Below are 19,911 nucleotides of genomic sequence, written 5' to 3' on the forward strand. Positions count from 1 at the left end.
GAAGTTGACTGCACAAGGGATTTAGCTTGAAGCAGTTAAAGAGTTAATTGCAGCAATTGAAGCTGAAGATAAAGAAAGCATGGATGCAAAAATTAAAGAAGTGAAGGTTGAAAATGTAATGGTGGGCTAGTCCAAACCAATTGGACAGTCCACCTCTCAAAAAGAAGGTTGTCTACAGCACATGCATGATGAGGAAGAAGCCCGATTCATTCCAAGTAGTCACTACTCCCGTACACATTGGGCAAGAGCAACAACGGAGACAATCGTCAAAATTGGAGAAAAAAAAACACCATGTATTGCACTCTTAGACCATGGTTCTGAGATAAACGTCATGGCAACGAGTCTCTATGAAAGTGGCGGATGGCCCGTACATATTGATCCAAGTTGGCAAATGAGAGCTGCAAACAAGTCTTCTGGAGAGTTATATGCTGCATGTCCTAATGTGCAGGTAACTATTAGAGACATGAAAGACAATTTTCAGTTTTTTGTTCAAGACTCTTGTAGTTACCCTATCATTCTTGGGCAACCTTACATTTTTAAAGCCTGCTTGGAAACAAAAGCTCTTGATGATGGTTCTTCCTATGCTCGAATCCAAAGCAAGGATAATGAACGAGCTGTCCAATTTCTTACGTATGTGTTAACCATCATCGAAACAAAGATCGACTGCGTGATTATCCTCTGCCTCCTAATGCTTGAGAATTCAAGGGTTTTCGGGCTGTACTGATGTAAAAGGAGGCTATGGCAGTGCATCATGTAAAAAGATTGAACCTCCTTGTGCTATAGAAACTGTGTCTCTAGGAAATATGTATGTATGTATAGCCAATAGTATGGGCTGTTATAAGTCTCTTCCAACCATGACTAAAACTGAAAGAAAAAATTTATGTCATGTAAAAAGGGAGCTAAAAACTTATGACATGATGGCTGAAAATGAAGATATTTCGGGGTTTTGTTTTTTGACTGATTACTACTGACACATTGTTGGCTGAAATATATACAACTGCTCATACAGAAAATGATGCTGAAAATTGGTCCATATAAGTATGTACATTGGATTTTTATCAAACAATTCAAGAATTTGTTGAGCAGGAAGACATTGGTTTACTCAACAAGGCTGAAGCGCATGTGGAGACAAAATACAAGATGGTGGATAAGAAAGTCAAGCCTGTGGCAGTCCCACTGCCTCTCCTGAAAGTGAAGGGCTAGCTGATAGGGCAGCAAATCAACCAGGTCTTCGTGAACCTTCCAACATTGGTCACAAGTTCACATCTGAAAGTATAAAAGAGCTCAAAAGAGGTGAAAAGTCTTTCCTTTCACCAATTGAAAAACACTCTTTTATGCAAATGCTAATGAAACATGGAAAAGATTTTGCATTTCAACAAAGTGAAATAGGCTGTGTGGATCCAAATATTGTGGCTCCTATGGTCATTTGTACGGTCCCACATGTGCCTTGGAACCCCAAGCCCGTTCCCATTCCAAGGGTGCATTTGCCCAAATTATTGGAACTTCTAGATGAGAAGATCAAAATGAAGATTTTAGAGCCTTCTTCAGCACCTTACTCAAATCAATGGTTTACCGTACCTAAGAAAAATAGATCCTTATGATTCATTCAAGATCTACAACCTGTTAATCGTGTCACAATCCGAAATGTTGGTACGGGTCCAATTGTTGATGAGTTTGCTCAAGCTTTTGCAGGTAGAGAAATTTATTCTATGGATGACCTATATTCAAGATATGACCAATTTCAGCTTTCATTAGAAAGCCGAGACATTACCACAATGAAGACACCTCTTGGATTGGTCCGCATGTGCACTCTACCACAAGGTGCAACAAACTCCGTAGCCCATATGATGAATATCATGCACAAAGTCTTAAGGGACTTTATTCCACAACTTACTCTTCCATTTCTTGATGATGTACCTATCAAGGGATGTGAAGTCAATGAAAAGAATGAGGAGCTTGACGAAGATGGCTACAAGACATTTGTAGTTAACCATATTCATGATTGTGATAGGATTTTGACAAAGTTAGAAGAAGTTCATCTTACCCTTTCTAGAGCTAAATCAATCTTTGAAGTTGAAGAATTCCTAATGGTCAGACATCTATGTGGCCCCTATGAACGTAAGCCTTCACCAATCAAGATAGATGCCATCAGCAAAATGCAAGAAATATGCACAAATATCTCATAGGTGAGAAGATTTCTTGGTGCATGTGTATTCTATCTCATATGGATACCACATTTTGCTCATGTTCCCAAAAATCTTTATCAACTATTAAAGAAAGGCCAAAAATTATTTTGGGGTAAATAGCATACTCTCACTATGTGCAAATTAAAAAAGCTATTAATTTCGGTCCCCACTCTTAAAAGGGCTGATTATTCAAATGGTCAACCCATCATCCTTACTGTGGATACAAGTCCCATTGGGATAGGATGGGCAGTTGGTCAAGAGGATCTTGAAGGTAGCAAGTATGCAATTTGTTTTGGAGCAAAGGTTCTCAATGAATGTCAAAGAAGGTATGCACAAGTAAAAAGGGAATTGTGGGAAGTTGTAACAGCATTAAAGTGTGATCGTGAATACTTTATAGGTGCTTCCGTAGTGGTAGAAATTGATTGTCTTCCACTCTTGGGCATGATTGCCAACTGCTCTACACCCGACATTGCTATGCTAAGATGGATTGCATATATTAAATCTCTCAACCCCAAATTAAAGCATATTGCAAGAAAGGCGAATCCAGTTGCTGACATGCTGTCACGTGCAAGATATGATAATGAAGAAGAGTTTTTGGAAAAAGATGAAGCTAAAGAATCTATACTTATTGAATTTCATTCCATGGCTGCTGAAAGTACCTTTCCAACTACTGCATCTACAAACCCAAAGCTGAATCTTGCAGGTGAAGCTGATCTTTTTAATGGTATAGCATTAAGTACAATAAGAACATGAAAATATATTGTTGTAAATCAGCATACTACAACAAAGATCAAAGATTTATCTATGGAAGAAGGGTGGTCAAGTAGAATCCAACATGCTCATTGCATTGCTCAGGCCAATATTTGAGCACAATGAAGTAGAAAGAGACTTAGACTAATGAAGAGTTCAAGCATATTAAGAGGAAAGCTTATGGCTTCTTTCTTAAAAATAGGCATCTATGGAAGCACGCAAAGAAGAAGAAAGAAGGGCATTTCCGAGTTTTAGGTAATAAAAGGTTGCAACTACATGTAATGAAGGAATTTCATGAAAGCTTGTGGGCTGGCCATAGAGGTATATGGGGAACCTTTATTAAAGTCATAGAAAAATACTAGTGGCAGAACATGTATCAAGATATAGAGCATTTTATTGAAACCTATTATGTGTATCAGATGTATTCTATGGTCAAGCATCGAGATGGGATACAACCGGCTTATCCCTTGTCTATACATTATAGATGGGTTTTTTATCTTGTAACCATGCCTACAGGAATATGGAATATGCGGTATTTAGTGCTTGCAAGAGAATATCTAACCAAACAAGTTGAAGGTAAAGCTTTAACAACCGAGATCACTCAAGCTATTTGTCGCTTTTTGCTTGAAGAACTATTTTGCAGATATGGCTGTGTTGGCAAGGTAACTGCAAATAGAGGAGAATTAGATGCTGATGAAGCATGCAACTTCTTTGCTCAATTGGGTATCAAGTTGGCTTTGACATCAACCTACAATCTTGAAGGCAATGGAAAGAGTGAGAGATGACATCAACCTATTCTCAAAGCTCTAGCAAAGTCTTGTAGAGGAAAGATTAAAGAATGGCCTAAAATGCTACCTTTTGTATTATGGGCTGACCGGACTACTCATTGTACAGTGACTGGCTATATGCCAGCTGAACTTATGCATGGACAACAACCAATTATGCCAATTCAAGAATCTATTCTCACGTGGAGTCTTCTACCTTAGGAGGAAGGCATTAGTAGCGAAGAGTTACTGACTTTGTGCATATGGTAGCTAGAAAGAAGGCCTGAAGATGTTCAAGTAGCTACTAAGAAGTTAAAAACAACAAGACTAAAAAACAAAAGAAGATTTGATAGGCAACATCGACTTCGGCCAAGAGCTATCCAAGAAAATGACTGGGTGCTTGTCTATGACAGCAGCCTAGATAATCAATTCAGTGCTTCTAGGAAGATAGTAAAGCGTTGGTTTGGTCCGTATGTGGTAAAGGTCCTTCATGACAATGCCACATATTCATTGGATGAATTGGATGGGACAAGCATGAAGATACCCATAGCTAGAAAAAGAATCAAGCTCTTTAAATAAATAGAATTTTCAACATATGATTAGAAAACTTGGATATAATTCAAGAGCATGAAGACATAGAGGAAGAAGAAGAGGCGGAAGATGAAGACATTGACATGGCAGAGGATACTTCTTCTGACACTGCAGATCCGCAAGACTTTTGCACATGCGAGAGGATGTGCAGGTTAGGAGGGATGGATGTCGTGCCACTATGCACACATCATGTGAAAAACTCTAGAATGCGACTTCCTTATAGATCTAGAGAGCCAATGCCACTTTAGGCATTGGTGTTAGTGTCCATGGTTCAAAAATATTTGATTTTTGGATAAGTTTTAGTCAATTTTGATATTTTAGATATTATCTCTTGTAAAAATCTATAAAACTATAGAAAACTTCTAGATTCTGATAACATGTAAAAGAAAGCATGTAACTTTCAGCTAATTTGAGGAGATTTTATGTAAAAAGAGAGATTGACAAAATCGTGTGACGCATGATCGTTGTTTTCAGGCAATGAACAGCACTCCAAAGCAGGAGATGAAGGAGTGATCTAACTGAATTATGGCTAGGTGTCTTGGTATTTTACCCCCTTTTAGAGCCAATGAAGGCATCAAATTAGCGATCTAAGCAGCATAGAGGAAGGTATTATTTTATACACATTTTTGTCTATTAGAGTTTTATCATCTCATAATGCTCAAATAAACTGAGAGGCTTCATCTCTATTAATATTCTTCTACATTTTCTATTTCTTTCTATAAGTATTCTCCTACGTCTTCTATTTCTTCAAACCCCTTCTCTTCCGTCTACTCCTCTCCCTGAATCTACCTTCACCCTACTGTCTCTTACCCTCGTGGTGGACTTTCGACACAACGCTCCCACACCGTGTTAGGGGAAGTTTGTTGAGATATCGAGCTCCACTCGTGATATGCCAGGGTGACCCTTGTGTATTTATGTCACCGACTTGCCAATTGCAGATGCGGTTGGTACACCGCCCATGAATAATAGCTACATGATAGCTATCCTTATCTACTCTAGTTCGTGGCTCAGTTAGTATGCCACCTTAGTTAGTTGAGTTTGGTTTGAGACCCATATATAGGGTTCTTCTATTTCTTTGTATGAGAGTTCTTTTGGCTTACACAACTAAGAAGAGGAAAACTGTTTTCAGCCTCCACCCTTGTGTGTATTCCCCCATTGTGCAAGCAAGAAAGCTACAAGTGAGACTCCTTCCTTCTCTCCCACAATCTTGACAAAGTTTATGTTATCATTAGAGGTAAATTTCAAAAGATATTTGGGCTAATTTGGGGCTGATATCTTCAGCCATATTCAAAGAATTAGCTATAGCAGTGTTCTTTTAGTTCATTTCTTACTCTACAGAAGACATCTTGTCAAAATATGCAAGCATTATGTGCCCCTATGGCAGGGAAATGTTTGTAGATCATTCATAGATGTTTTGAATTGAATTAAGCTGAGCTTTTTCACTTATTTCTTGGCTGTGGTAACTTATCCTTATCAAGAACTCAATTTGAAGCTCTCTTGAATCAAGTCTCTTTGCCCTGCAAGCCTTTTATTTGATGCATAAGCTTTTGTCTCGAACAGTCTACATTGAATGTAATCATGCAAAGTTGATTCATGGTATGGCATCATGTAAGAATGATGGGATGCATAGTTGTTTATGATACATGGCAGCATATTGAACGTGATTTTATAATTTGCAATTACTCTTACAATTAAGAAAACAAGCTTGATTTGAGTTAGAACTTATGAGATAATAGTCTTGTGATCTTTGCTAAGAACATGCAATTGGAAGCTATGTTAACATCTTCAAGAACTTGGCCTAAAACCTTCAATCCTTCTCTTATCTATACCATCTCTGGAGTTTAAGCTCTTGAACCCCCATACATTCTTCTCTCTCAAACCCCTGTGATTGACCGTGAAGTACCTCTTGAACCTTCAAACATTCACTGTAATCTACTTATCTCTGGAAGACACATCTCCATCTATCTTGTCTAGTTTTCTTGCCAAACCCCTATGGTGACCTTCAACCCTACGCATTGCGACAACATGAAAGATAAGAAGGATCGAAGCTTTGCTTGGATGAGCAAGAAAGAGAGAGACCAAATGGGAACTCCAACAGCCACAATGTGTGACGGGGCCTTCCTTTATTCAAACTGTCACTAAAAGAATAAAGAATAAAGTGACGGTGATGGGCACCCGCGACTTGCAGTGTGCAGTGGCGAGTAATGTCAGTATAGTAATACATGGGCGGCTAGGCAGAGGCGCCTTTATCCCCAAAAAACCTCCCACTTAAAGGCAAATCTATCCCAACGAGAAGTGAAAATAAATAGAAAAGACAGTATAATGTACACATGTACAACAAGATGAGGAAAATTGTCATCGCATCCAACACCCATCAATCTCCTAAGGAAGGCAAAGCGCTCAGTAGTGAGGCTTTTCGTGAGCAAATCTGCACGATTTTTGTCAATGGATATCTTGACAAGGTCAACAGACTTGTCCTCCACGACCCCATGTATAAAGTGATACCTCACCTCAATGTGTTTCGTCTTCGCATGGAAGACTGGATACTTGGCTAGCTGAATAGCACTCATAGAATCCGAATGCAACGTAGCTATAGTATCAATCCCAAGGTCATGAACCAAATAGTCCAACCATATGGCCTCCTTGCAAGCCTCAGTGGCTGCAACATACTCGGTCTCAGTGGTAAAGAGAGTCGTACACTTCTAAACCCTGGACATCCAAGAGACAGCACCTCCAGCATAGGTGAATACATAGCCAGAAGTGGACTTCCTACTATCTACATGTCCTGCATAATGAGAGTCTGTATACCCCACAACTCCAGTATCTTGGCTACCATAGCAAATACGCACCTTTTAGGTATCTCATGATACCCTTCACGACATCCCAATGTTTCTTTCCAGGTGTAGCCATATAGCCTGCCACAACACCAACTGCAAATGCAATATCTGGATAAGTGGCTATCATGGCATACATCAAACTGCCCACGGCTAATGCATAAGGGATCTTGGCCATCTCGGCCCTCTGCTCATCTGTCTGCAAACATTCGACCTATGAGACCTTCACATAAGTAGGTAATGGAGAGCCAATAAGCTTCAGTCTTGTAGGCGGAAATGCTCAAGGACTTTATGAACGTACTCCCTCTGTGAGAGGTAGAGTAGTCCCTGATGCCTGTCGCACTTAATGCGCATACCAAGAATGTGAGAGGCATGTCCCAAATCCTTCATCTCAAAGTTGTTCTTTAGCTAAGATTTAAAAGCATCCAACTCATCATGAGCTTTCCCTGCCATCAGCATATCATCCACATAAACTACCAAAATAAGAAATGATCCATCACGGGATGTCTTCGTGTAAAGACACGGATCCATAGCACTCTTGTTGTAGCCTTGTGACTGTATAAAGGCATCAAACTTATGATACCACTCCCTAGGTGCCTGCTTCAATCCATAAAGATTTTTCTTCAACTTGCACACTAGGTACTCCCTGCTAGGTTCTGCGAAGCCCTTAGCTTGCTCCATGTAAATCTCATCATGCAAATCTCCATGCAAGAATGCAGTCTTGGCATCCATATGATATATGTCCAAGTCAAGCTGCACGACTAAGGCTAAAACCAAGCATAGGGTAGTCATCTTGACCACAGGAGAAAATACTTCATCAAAGTCAACTCCATGTTCCTACCTAAAACCCTTAGCAACAAGTCTTGCCTTATAAGCTGGTTTGGGGTGCCCAGGGGTACTTTTCAGCTTGTACACCCATTTCCATACCAAAGCCTTCTTGCCATTAGGCAATGCAACCAAAACCCAAGTCATATTCTTATGCAGGGAGTCCATCTCTCAGACTACATAGCCCTCTCCCAGGAGTAATTGTTACCCCTACGCATAGCCTCGTCATAGGTGAGAGACTCTCATGTATCTGTAACCAAGACATAATGCATCGAGGGCTCAAATCTATCAGGTGGACATCTAGCTCTAGTAGACCATCTCACTGCAGGCTCTGTTGCATGTCTAGCATCCTATCCAACACCCTGCTCATGTGTACCAACTGTTGTTGCAGGGGCTGACCATCTGGTTGTGCAAGTTGTACTGGAGCACGAGGCTCCTCCTACAATATAACCCTACGTATCTCTACCACCTTCTCAGGTTGCCAATGCATCTTGTCTTCATGGAAGACTACGTCATGGCTGTGGGTGACTTTCCACACTTGCGGATCTCAGAGGCGGTAACCCATCTTGCCTGCATGTCCATAGCCAAGGAAAATGCATTTGACACTCTTAGGATCCAACTTAGTCCGCTTGTCCTTGGGCACATGGCAGAATGCCTCACATCCAAAGACACGTAGATGTACATAAGATGGAGGTTTCCCAGTCCATACCTCCTTTACAACCTGGAAATTCAAACCAACAGAAGGTGATCTATTGATGACATGCATAGCTTTACTGGCTGCCTCAGCTCAAAAGCTCTATGGTAGGCCTACATGGCTAAGCATAATACGTACACGCTCCTGGATGGTTCTATTCATCCTCTTAGTCAAACCATTCTGGAGTGGGGTATAGGGAGCAGTCAACTGACACTTAAATACCCCTCTCATCACATAGCTACTCAAAGGCACGTGACACATATTCTCTCCCATCATTAGTCCTAAGGCACTTCAGCCTATGCCCAGCCTGGTTCTCAACAAATGCAAGCCATCTTTAAAAAACATCCAAGACATCTAACATAAGCTTAATGGGGTAATCCCAGACTTTATGCAAAAAATCGACAATGAACGTCACAAAATACTTTGCACTACCAACGAGCTGACAGGGCATGGGCCCACAGACATCTAAATGTACCAACGCCAGGGGCTCACTCATGCGTGTCCTACCATATTTCTTATGCGTATTCCTAGTCTGTCTACCATAAAGACAATGCTCACATGAATCAAAGGGCAGTAAGTACTACAAACCAGAAAGCATTTTCATTCCCTTCAAGGACATATGGCCCAAATGGGCATGCCAAAGAGATACATGTAGGATGGAACTGTTTGACAAAACATGGTCAATAGGGGACCCATCAACTACAAGAGGATAGAAGCTGCCAGCCTTGGATCCTCTAGCAAGCACAAGTCTGCCATGAGTGATCTTCCAGGTAGAATCCCCAAATGAAACATGAAATCTAGCATCATCAAGCTACCTTGTAGACATAATATTGCATGTAAGCATAGGTACATGACGTAGATCCTGTAACAGAAAAGTACTACCAGTAGAGAACTGGATCCGTACATTCCCAATACCAACAATAGCAAGTGACATGGCATCACCCAAGCGAATTGAACCAGAGACAATGTGGTAGGAATGGAACCACTCACGGCATGGTGTAACATGAAATGAAGCACCAGAATCCAAAATCCAGCACTGCGCATATATAGAGCGAACCCCGGTCAACGGTGTAGCATCACAAGAACTACCTGCAAGTATGTACTCCCCATCGGAGTCATTAGTCTGCATGACATTTATCTCCTCGATTTTCACATTGGATTTTGCATGCATAATGCTATGATCAGAGGACTTTTCTTGTACTTTGTCTTTTTCCTTCTCTTTGCACTTCTCTTTGCACAACTCATGACACTGTGGACGTATGTGACGCTTCTTACCGCAATGATGACATGTTACATAAGCATTTCTTCCAGAGACTTGCTACGTGACTTAGACCTAGACTTTTGCGAGTCTCTACCACATCCATACCCATGTTCATTCTTTCCATTACCATCTCTGCCTCTAACAGTCAAAGCAAGCAACACACGAGAGGCATCCAAGTTCTTACGGTTGATCTCTTCCTGTAGAAGAGCACTCTCTACATCAAGCAAGTTCAAAATAGTAGCAGGAGCACATAAGGCAATGCGGAATATATCCCATAACTCACTCAGAGTCCCAAGAAAAAACAATGGAGTAACCTCATCATCAAAGGTAATTCCCTGCGAAGTCAAGTTCTTGATAATAGCATGGAACTGGCTCAAATGAGCAGACGTTGTCATATTCTCCTTCATGTGCAGGTCCATAAGCTGCTTCAACCAATATATCTGACTTGCTGGACGTTTCTTGTCAAAGAGGTTCTTAATTGTATCCCAAAGCTGCCAAGCACTCTATGTTTCCTCAACCACATTGTAATGCATATGTTGAGTGAAAGAAAAGATGAGGGTAGACTTGTATAACTCATCAAGCTCATCCCATTCATCATTAGTCATAGTTTCAAGCTACTCACCATTCATCCTTAATGGCTTGATTTGAGATTTCTACACCACCACCAATACCTACCAAACTTGGCTCTTCCAATAAGCATAATTCGTACCATCAAGCTTAGTGATATTGAAGATAGCACTGTTGGTGGAAGAAGAGGCCATACTGTAGTCCAAAATAGTGCAGATAGTTCAAAACTGCTTGCTATTTTCTGCTTTAAACAACCAAAATACCACCAAAAAAACCAAGGCAAAATGACCAAGAACTAATAGCTAATGATGCTACCCACCAAGTACCATCAAAAATGCATAAAATTAGGATGATTTAGCATGAAAATTTCACATCAGTCCATGCATGACTGCTTGCTGTAATAAATTATAGCTAGGTACAATGAGAGCAAATTGTAGGCCAAATGAATACATCAAGTCAACCACTGACTATCAAAGAATAACCAGCATTAAGCAGGCATAAATTAGCATGTGACAGTCATATGGACATTGAACAAATACCCAAGCATGTCAAATGAATCCATTAGTAATCCGGCATACCCCCTATTATGTAATAGGGCAAAGTCTATAAAACACTAGCAAGACTTGACACAAAGAGGTCTATGCTCATGGAGTGCAAACCCCAAATCAGTCCAAGTACATCTGTGAGGACCACCACATATCAACCATGCAACATCCAAGTGAAGATCCCAATCTTAAGTATCTAAAGGCTCAAGTAGCATAAATCACATGTCAAGTGTATCAAGATGCTCCCACTAGTACAAAAGTTGTAAATATCAAGCAAAGAAGCTCAATAAGGGCATATGATAGCACCAATGCCAGAAGATCCAAGATCAAGCATCAATAAGATCTCATGAGCATATAGGTCGTGTAGCATCCATAGGCATCAAGTACATCCAAACTATAACTCTAGCAAGCCGAGAAATAGCCAAAGTAAGCTATTGACAATCGAAGTTCAAGCCAAAGCAAGGCTCAGTAGTATCCAACTCCAAACAATGTAACTGGCATGTAGTAGTGGCATGGGCCAAGCATGTCAAGACCAGTTAGACATAAGCAAAGTACATGCCATAAGTACATCAGAGATGAAGATCCAAATTCTATGCGAAGCAAGCTTAAGCTCAACCAATGATTCGAGAGCAAATCCAAGCTCTATGTAGATCCCCGAGAGTCACTACTTCATTGTATACATCCAAGACATAGCCCGAATAATGCAATAGTCATATCCAAACATAAGCAAAAGAGCTTTAGCATCAAATAAATGTCCAAAATTGAGCAAACAGTGGCTCAATCCAATCTCAAAACCATAGACAAAACCATAGGCATAGTTTTCCATATGTATAGGTACCAATCGAGCATAATCGAGCATCAAATGACTATGTAGCATGAGCATAAAGTGTAATGACAAGGGCTGACATGTTTTGGACTACCTCTAGACTGTGTAAAATATTCAATGGCTGAGTGAATTCAGCCCCAAAACAATCTCACATCATATGTATACATTCCCCTAACATTCGGGCCCTATTTGGGACCAACCAAGCAACCAATGTCAATGCCAACCAAGCATAAACATAAAGTGATGATGTAACATTGTTTGTGGCTGCTTGTGGATTGTGGAAAACAATCTCACATCATACGTATACATTCCTCTAACATTCGGGCCCTATTTGGGACCAACCGAACAACCAATGTCAATGCCAACCAAGCATAAACATAAAGTGATGATGTAACATTGTTTGTGGCTACTTGTGGATTGTGGAAAACATTCCAACAGTCACAATGTGTGACCGGGCCTTCCTTTATTCAAACTGTCACTAAAACTATAAAAAATAAAGTGAGGTGATGGGCATCTGCCACCTGCAATGTGCAGTGGTGGGTACTGTCAGTGTAGTAATACACGGGCGGCTAGGCAGAGGCACCTTTACCCCCAACAGTATGTTTTAGTAATCCATTAGGAAACTATCCTAGACGGCTTTGCCTGGCACTCATGGGAATGCATGGGCTCTATCGTCTAGGTTTCCCAGAGTCCACCCACCCAGTAATGGAAGGTACCAACCATCCCCATGAGGATCAACCTGCAAGCTCGAGGTCCTAATTTGACAATTGAGGTCTCGATGCATCAACTAGCTCCATTGGATGTGTCCCACAAGGGCTTCTCATCTAACTGAAGTGATCGTAGTTATCCTTGGTTCATGGAGTGTAACACTTTTTTCCAGCAATTGGTTAGCATTCAGGAAACCTTAATGGAGTTCTGGCACTGCTGCCACACCTTTTTCCAAAGATAATTACTGATCAAGGTTTTAAGACCTGACCCTACATAAGTCAACCCTCAACTCTACCTAATTTTTCCTAATTAACGTTTCATTCAGTCTCTTGAGAAAACCTCCCATCTTATCGGGACCACCCATCCACAGGACGGATCCCCGTCAGGGATCTTGCCCACCCATTTCCCACAAATGGTTTTCTTTAGTTTTCTAATTACCTATCACATTGACTTATGGAATATGAAAGTAGCTTTGTTAATTAACCCGTTATCACATGTTCCTTTATGTAATTTTATGGCGCAACACAAATACAAAGAAAAAAATCTTTTGGCAAAACATATTTCGCAAGGTTATTTTTACAATGCTTTTTCCCTTTTGCCTATGCAAAATATAAACCTCCGTTCACCGAAAAATCCCTTATGTCTGTGTAGAAGTAACTGTCCAAGATTTTCATCCCTTCACTAGTACTGGGGAGTCCAGGATCCCATCCAGATTCGCATAAGGCTCAAGCAATTCCTAAGAGCGATCGAGAGATTTACGGCCAGAGCCCCCTGGCACTCCCGCCTCCTCCTGCCTAACGAAGTCCTCACCGAGCCATCTCTCGTTGTGGCAGCTGGTCCAAAGCTCCTCATGGTGGTACAAAACAATTCCCCTTGGAGTAGGGTTCCACGTCTAACCGTGGGGGAGGCAAAGCGTGGTCTTTCCTCTTATTATCCTGATTATATATTTACAATCAGATCTAACTACTGCAAGCACAATCAATTTTTCCTGTGCAACCATTAATACATGCACAAATCAAAAAGAAACATCAACAAGTATTTTTTAGCATAGGAAGCAGCCCCACCTAAATCTAGGGTTTCTCTTTTAAGGTCCCACCTTATTCTTAGGGTTCCCTTCCTACTTTCAACTCTTTTTCGGGATCCTCAATTTATTTAGCAAATCTGGAGTTTATTTTATCCATATGAAAAATTTGGTATTTTCGCCCTAAAAGAAATATGGGCATTTACATCTACGGCAAGCAATTCATGCGTTGCCTTGCCCTAACCCATGCTTAGCAAGATTTCAATTGCTTTTCCAAGTCTATTTAGACTTTAGAATTTGTATCGACAAATTCTTATCAATGTCCAACAAGTTCTACAGTCTTCCAATATTTATTTAATTTCTTGATATTTATACCTTCAGGGTTGTCGAGCATTTCATAGTTGTTTTCAATTCAACACTCTCAATAACTTAGGTTAGGTTTTCTCGATGACTCATGCATGGGTCAATTCACAATATTGACGTTCTTGCTAATATAATCATTAATATAAATATTGCATGTGTTTTCAGTAATAAAATAATTTTTATTTTACTCTACTCATATTCTATGGTTTAATCGACGATGTACGACCTTTCAACATTATCTAGCAGAATCAATTTTCATTTAGCTATATCCTAAGTGCAATGATGATTGTTTTTTTGAAAACTTTATTCTAAGCAATGAAAAAATCATAAGACTAACTTTTCTTTCATCTTTTATACATCAAATTATATTTCGATGCACCTGAGTTATGCGCATCTAGTATATATTTTCTTACGTAATTATCTATTGGTTTAATGCATTGATGATTTCATGATATTATATAAATGATTTTCTATAAATTATTATAAAACTCATATGCATCTGTTATCATTAGCAAAATAAAATAAAGATAATCACTTTCACGAAAAATGTATAAAATATTCCCTTTCCTAACATCGTCTACCTTTTTTCTGATATTATGATCACATGCGTCATTAATGAAATAACAAAAAATATCATGAAATAAACCATAAGTAATATATTTTCTTAATGACAAGGATATAACAAAAGAGTCTTTTCAGTGAATCATTAACTATTATATTACTTAGGCTATTTTCCTAAGCAGCAGCTCATGTGCATTTTCTTTAAAATGTGTGTATAATCATTTAAAGCCAAATATAGCGATAAGCTTATAAAAATTTATTTTTTTCCAAATCGATAAGATATTACCTCTCTCGGTTTGCTATAATGGGGGTTTTGCCAATTCCTACCATGTCATTTTCTCCATCAGCCGCGTTCTTTGCTTCCCTTGCTTCAAATGGGCTTTTTGAATTTCTACAACCTCATGGAGCCATGGATGTCAGACAAAATTGAGCTGAGAGTTCAAGGAGAGTTGGTGGTCGTCCAGAAAAATTTTGCCAGTATTTTGTTTAGCGATATGGCTATATGCAAGGAAGTCAAAATAGGGGGTAGAGAGAATAGAAATGAGGTAGAGGGGGGGGTTATTTTCCTCCTTCAATGCTCAAGCTACAATGAAAAAGAAAACTAGAGAAATTTTTCCATCATCAGGAGGTCTTCCTTCTTACTTTCTTTGTGAAGGAGAAGGGTTGTATTTATAGGCATGAGGGGGAGGATGTAGTCGACTCATTCTTTTGGCTACTTGTCAAGAGCCAAGTAAGCTTAATAAAAAATACATTTTGATTGCTTATCTGTTGGATGGTGGCATGGGGATGATTTTAAAATGCTTTCTCTCCCTCCAGGAGTCAGAAACATCATGATTTTTTGCCTATTTTTTGAAAAATACATTTTTTTCTTCAAAACAATTTCAATTGGTAGCTTTTGGCCAAGTTACCTCATGACTTATCTAGTTTATAAAGTCATGCCATACTCTTTGATACTTAACTTACTCAATAGCATGCTCGTTCTTGCGTGTTATTTGTCTACCAATTAAGGCTTTTGCAATTTCTCTTGCCATTATGAAATCAATACGATCTTTGACGCATTAAATGGAATCCGGATAGCTAAATCAAATATGATGTGAGAAAAATTATGATCAAGTTGTCGTAATATTATTTATGAGGTATCTTTGCTTTTTGTGGGGCTGAATACATTGAGGTGTCTTCTCCTATCAGATTGCAGAATTGATTTAATGCGAGACTCGATATCAAGAAAATTACATGCATTCACTTATGTGATAGCTCGAGGAGTACTTTTTAAAACACCTCAAGCCCAAATTCGTTTCTTGATATGAAGCATTGTGGCAGGAATATTACATCCTCTCCTCCTTAGAGGAATGGAGATGTCCTCATCTCGAAAGAAACTATAGAAACTCTTTTTCTAGAGCTATCTCTTCTATCCAGGTTGCATCCTCCTTAGGATGGTCTTTCCACTAGATAAGATACTTCCTCATGGTTCTGTTTCTTAGAGGTTTATCTTTTACTTCTAGAATCTTATAATGCTTGCATTCAAGGGCTCCTTGACTAGGCATTACAATTTGCCGATTATCAAGAATATTATTTTTATTTGCCACATAAGCTTTCAAAAGACTAACGTGAAATACATTGTGGACTTTCACATGATCAGGAAGTTGTACTTTGTAAGCATTAGCTCCTAGGCATTTGAGAACCTTGTATGGTCCACAATACCTTGGACTCAATGTAACGTGTCCACTAATATCATCCTGGATACGTCTTAGTAGTCCATCGGAAAGGATGTCTAGAAAGCTCCACCCGGCACTCCCATGGAATGATACGGGATTTGCGATCTAGGTCTTCCCGCGTCTGCCACATAGCGGAAGTATCCTGGTCGTTCCCACTTAGGATCGACCAAAATTAGGGTTTTTCTGATTGGTCATTACCTAACAGCAACTAGCGTCGGACCCAAGCGAACTACTTTCCGCAGAAATACCAGGTCCGAAGCGGATTCACGCTGCACTTGGTTCAAGGAGAATGGAAAACGAGAGGGATACAAAGCTCAACCTCTCTGCCATAAGGCATAGTCCCATTCCATTCCACTAAAACCACATAAATCGGTTAAGACATCACTCTAAGTCAACGCTTTTGTTGTTCGTGTCCTTTGACGATCATCCCGCTGTTCTTTAAGATTTGAGAAAAGTTCTCGGCTGACCGAGACCACCCAACCGTAGGACGGACCCATGGCCCATCCTCCGCACTTTCCTCGGTTTATTTTAGTTAGGTAATTATCTAACACGTTAGTTGGACATAACAATCAGCTTCTTTAATTAATCCGTTAAGCATTGGTTCCTTCACATAATTTTATCATGTGACATAGAAAAACAATATCATACAAGTTCTTTGTTAATACATCATCATATTTATCGTTGAAATACAAGGATTTCCGCCCGTAGGCTTGTCCATAATCCACCCGAAGGCTATCCAGTAATCCACAGGGATTACTATTCCAAGCTTCCACCCGTAAACTAGTATGCGGGCCTCGAGATCCAATCCCGAGTCATGTTACGCCCGTAGGCTTGTCCATAATCCACCCGAAGGCTATCCAGTAATCCACAGGGATTACTATTCCAAGCTTCCACCCGTAAACTAGTATGCGGGCCTCGAGATCCAATCCCAAGTCATGTTAGCCTCTTGTGCAGGACCCGAAAGGCGAGGGATTTACGGCCAGAGCCCCCCTGGCACCCAAGCGTCCTCCTGCTCCAAGTAGAGCTCAACAGAGAGACCTCGCTGTGGTTCGGTCCACATTCCGGGCGCGGTCAAAAACCCCCTTGGTTAGGGTCAGGCAGGCAGTCGGGGGTAACTGAAGCTACCTCTTCCTTCAGGCCTTCAACCTAAAGTATAGATATTCATTTAATTTGTAATTCATAAACCAAACAGTGCTCTAAATTCTCTAGCAAGCACAAACACTTTCATTAACCGATCTTGTTTGTTGGCAAACTGTTAAGGAATGATTCTTTCCTTTCAAATGCATCAGCACTCGTTCCAGGGTGTCTTGCATCTTGGCAAGATCCCTTATATTCTGGGTTAGGGCGTACCCTATTAACCCAACTTGGTCAACCCTAAAGTTCATTGGATACTTTAGTTTCCGGTTTTTAACTTTCCTTATTTAGAAGGATATCAAAGAATACATCCCTTTTGCAAGATAACATGCGTAAGGATCTGCCATCCTTGTTGAGGGTATTTAACCTTTCTTCTTGTGAATCAATCACAAGACTATATGACTTCGTACTTGCTGCGCAAGTCCTGCATCGTAATATACGATGAAACAATCCGTTTTAGTTTCTTTAAGCTGACGTTTGTTGGACCTAGGGTCTCTTTTTAAGAACCTTAGGGACAAACCCTAGTTCTTTTACATTTACGAATTTATTGACCCTACAATCAGGGAAGGTAGTCAAGTGTTTAAGTTATAAATGTTTCTTGGTCATTAAATCATTCTCAAGGCATATTTCGCAGCATAGGTATTTCTAAGTTTACATTAATTCGGTTATCTTTTAGAAGGTAATATTGAGATCACCTCGGCACAATTTGTTATCCTTGTGACAATTGATTTTTCAATCCTAAACTTTAATGCTTTGAGGTTAGGGAAATTCAATTAATCTTCCTTTTTCCTTGCAAACGAAACTCATCCCAAATAACAATCTTTTCCTTGCTAAGATATGCAGTTAGCAATGATAACTTCCTAGAATTCAAGCAATGTAAGAAACCTTTCATGAATTTCATCTTCTATGATGATTCGTTGCAAAAAGGAATAGGGGTTAATGGTGCAAGATGCAGTTTTTATACCTTCAAGATTTAACTGAAATATATTACTATAGTAGGTAGATAATCTGGCTCGTAATTCGTTTCAATGCATGATGCTATTCGAAGGAACTATGTTTTATACATTATCATTTTTGCATGTTCAATTAAACTAAACTCCTTCATCATAAATAACTCAGAAAAAATATATATCTTATCCCTAACAATTCATCTTTGCATGATTGACTTAAAACCGATATAAAACCAAGAAGGAAAAACCTGGTTTTTGGTTGAGATATCCACATGGATATCGGGAGATGACCCTCCCGCAGCTACTCCTTGAACTTTCTTAGGCGACATCGCAGTTGTAATCCTTCGGATGTGAAGGCAGCTTTTACTCTCCTTCTCGGATTTCCACCGTCTCTCTTTCGAGGCAAGGAGCCATTCAAAAGATTGACCACGAGAGGGGATAATAATACTTTTAAAGTCTTAGCTTCTTCGGAGAGGGAAATGTTTATAAAGCCTAAAAAGGCCCTATAGGGTATATACACGGCAAAAAAGGTTGTGCGTGAGTGTGGCTTCGCAACATACGAACCTTGAGAGATTTTCGGGCACGGGAGTGAAAGGACTTACAGGTTTTCAAACCTAGGGGGAAAATTTTGAAGGGTAACACAAGGAATTATAGCACGGGGAAAAAGGTGTGAAGGAAAAAGGGTACACGGGGTTAGAAAGGGCTTAGGGGGGTGTGTTAAAAAGGAATATGGGGGGTGAAATACGGGCTCACAAGAAGGGACTTATAACCTTAAGTACGGGGAAGGGATTTGTGGGTTATGAGGCCAAGGGGTGTGGGGGTTTAACGGCCTCTCGGGAAGGGGTGAAGGCCTTAAGACCGGGGCGGGGTGAAAAGGATTTCTAAGGGGTAGAACCGGAAGGGGGTGAAAGGGTAAGGGAAGGGTATAGGAACGGGGGCTTGAGGGTTTTAAAAACCCGAGGTGGAAGGATTTTTAAGTATAGGAAGGGGGCTTAAGGAGCCCCCCCTTAGAAGCTTCAAGAAGCTTCTTGAAGCTTCTGTGGGTGTCGATCACGATCCACGTGGGGGGGGGGAGAATCTTGACGGCGACGACTGGGGGAAAATAGTCTGCAGGCGGCGGTGATGGCATACGTGGGGAGAGAGGATAGAGGTGGCAGTGGCAGTTCGGCAGCATCAGGGCGTCCTCCTCGTTTTCGTCCTCCCTCCTATAGCAATATGAGCCCGGCCATGGCTTCGTCCTCTCCCTTTCCTCCTCCGGCAGCAGCACGACAGGGCGATGGCTTCGTCCTACTCTCTCACGGCCTCTCCTGTCTCTGCCGCCCACCCTTACATTTATAGGGGAGGGGAGGGAATCCTCTCCCCTTGACGTGTCCATCCGCATGCATATGGAGCTGAGCAAGCTCTAGCGAGGAGCTTGCTGAATCCTCTATCCCCCCTCTACCCTTCCAGCTCGAAGCACCGCCGCGCGAGAAGGCGAATTTTTTTAAAATATATATTTGATATATTACATTCTCTCCCCCTTGGAGGAATCGAGATGTCCTCATCTCGAGATAAACTAGGGATATTGATGGATGAGAGTGCCTTCATCTACCCAAGTGGCATCCTCTTCGGGATAA

Source organism: Lygodium microphyllum, chromosome 14 (assembly GCF_053477565.2).
Source record: "Lygodium microphyllum isolate KBCC chromosome 14, Lygodium_microphyllum_v1.1.10, whole genome shotgun sequence".
NCBI lineage: Eukaryota > Viridiplantae > Streptophyta > Polypodiopsida > Schizaeales > Lygodiaceae > Lygodium > Lygodium microphyllum.